The sequence below is a fragment of the Nicotiana attenuata genome, unplaced genomic scaffold (genome assembly GCF_001879085.1).
Source record: "Nicotiana attenuata strain UT unplaced genomic scaffold, NIATTr2, whole genome shotgun sequence".
NCBI classification, from domain to species: Eukaryota; Viridiplantae; Streptophyta; class Magnoliopsida; order Solanales; family Solanaceae; genus Nicotiana; species Nicotiana attenuata.
Window position 1 is genome coordinate 115,618 of NW_017673242.1, and position 2,552 is coordinate 118,169.

Genomic DNA, 2,552 nt, shown 5'->3' on the forward strand with positions numbered 1-2,552 from the left:
AAAGTGTGGGGGTGTTTGGCAAAAGTGCAAGTTCCTAAACCTAAAAGGGTAAAAATAGGACCGAAAACCGTTGATTGTGTTTTCATAGGATATGCGACTAATAGTAAAGCATATCGATTTCTGGTTCATAAATCAGAAAATCCCGACATTCATAATAATACGGTTATAGAATCAGATAATGCTGAGTTCTTTGAAAATATATATCCGTATAAAAAGGAATGTGAGTCGATTGGTGAAGGATCTAAACGACCTCGGGAAGAAACAAAAGAAAGTACACTTAACCAGGAGGATCCAAGACATAGTAAACGTCAAAGAACGTCTACTTCATTTGGACCAGATTTTGTGACTTTCTTATTGGAAAATGAGCCTCAAACATTTAAAGAAGCTATGTCTTCTTCAGAATCATTGTTATGGAAAGAGGCAGTCAATAGTGAAATAGAATCCATATTGAACAACCATATATGAGAATTGGTTGATCTTCATCCTGGAAATAAACCGTTGGGTTCTAAATGGATCTTTAAGAGGAAAATGATAGATGATGGCACTATTGACAAATTTAAGGCAAGACTTGTGGTCAAAGGGTATAGAACAACGAGAAAGTCTTGACTATTTTGATACATACTCTCCAGTTACAAGAATTACATCCATACGAACGTTAGTAGCGTTAGCTGCAGTTTATGGTCTTGAAATTCATCAAATGGATGTTAAGACAGCCTTCTTAAATGGAGAGTTGGAGGAAGAAATTTACATGGAACAACCTGAAGGGTTTGTGGTTCCAGGTAAAGAAAAGAAGGTATGTAGACTTGTTAAGTCCCTTTACGGATTAAAACAAGCACCCAAACAATGGCATGCTAAATTTGACCAAACAATGTTGTCAAATGGTTTTAAAATAAATGAATGTGATAAATGTGTGTACATTAAAAATGTTCCAAATCACATAGTCATTGTTTGCTTATATGTGGATGATATGCTGATAATGAGTAATGACATTGCCAACATAAATGCTACTAAGCGTATGCTAACTAGCAAGTTTGATATGAAAGACTTGGGAGTTGCTGATTTAATTCTGGGAATTAAGATCCATAAGACTTCTCAAGGTCTGGCATTGTCACAATCTCATTATATTAAGACAGTACTTGAAAAATTCAAGCACTTGGGCTTTAAAGTTGCAAAGACTCCAATTGACGTGAATCTTGCATTAGCAAAGAACAAAGGCCAAAGCATATCACAATTGGATTATGCTCGTGTGTTGGGTTGCTTAATGTACATCATGAATTGTACACGACCAGATATAGCTTGTGCTATAAGTAAATTGAGTCGATATACGAGCAATCCAGGTCAATCTCATTGGATGGCCATGAAACGAGTTTTGGGGTATTTAGTACATACCCAGGACTTTGCTTTGCACTACAGTAAATATCCTGCGGTCATTGAGGGATACTGTGATGCAAATTGGATCACCGGATCAACTGATTCCAAGTCCACAAGTGGATATGTATTCACTATTGGTGGAGGAGCGGTATCTTGGAAGTCGTCCAAACAAACTTGTATTGCCCGCTCTACAATGGAGGCTGAATTCATAGCTTTAGATAAAGCCGGTGAAGAAGCTGAATGGCTCCGGAATTTCTTGGAAGATATTCCATTTTGGCCCAAACCGTTGGCACCAATATGCATACATTGCGATAGTCAAGCGGCAATTGGAAGGGCTGGGAGCGTTATGTATAACGGTAAATCTCGTCATATACGACGAAGACATAAAACCGTTAGGCAATTACTCTCTAGAGGAATTATCACGATTGATTATGTAAAGTCAAGTGATAATGTGTCGGATCCACTTACAAAAGGCCTAACTAGAGAGGTAGTTGAGAAATCATCAAGGGGAATGGGACTGTGGCCGAGAACAAGTCATAGTGGCGGTAACTCTACCTAGAAGACTGGAGATCCCAAGATCTAGGTTCAAGGAGATCAAACAAAGTCATTAATGACGGTTCAACATTGTCAACTAAACTTTTGGTCCATTCTCGTGATGAGACAATGTTCAGTACCAAGGATAAAGCATTAAGGCTTTTTAATGATTTCTAAATTTGATATGGGGTATATCAAATAGTGTATCTATGGGATGACACGTTTAGGAATCACCTATGTAAGTGTGAAGTGTTAGCCGCTTCAAGGAGAACTTTGTAAGGCCAGTTCTCTACGCACTTATGAAACCAGGCGGTGTTCATGGCTGAAACGAACAAAACAATGAGAACCAAAGACGGTTAAGGGTTGGTTGTGTGACTTGTGGTTGTCTAGGTATACACTAAAGTTCGACGGTTCAAAGATATCAAATTTACCGATTGATCGAGTATATCCGACATAAGTTCACTACGGAAAGTTCAAAGGGAAACCTACTTATCCAGATGCAATTAATCCTTGCTTGCGAATCACACAGTTTCTCATGCATGTTTCCGTGATATAGCCATTCTCCATTCATGTGGGGGATTGTTGGGTTTTATGTATTCAATTATATTAAATACTTAAAAGAGGGTGAATGGGAAATGGAGGGAAAT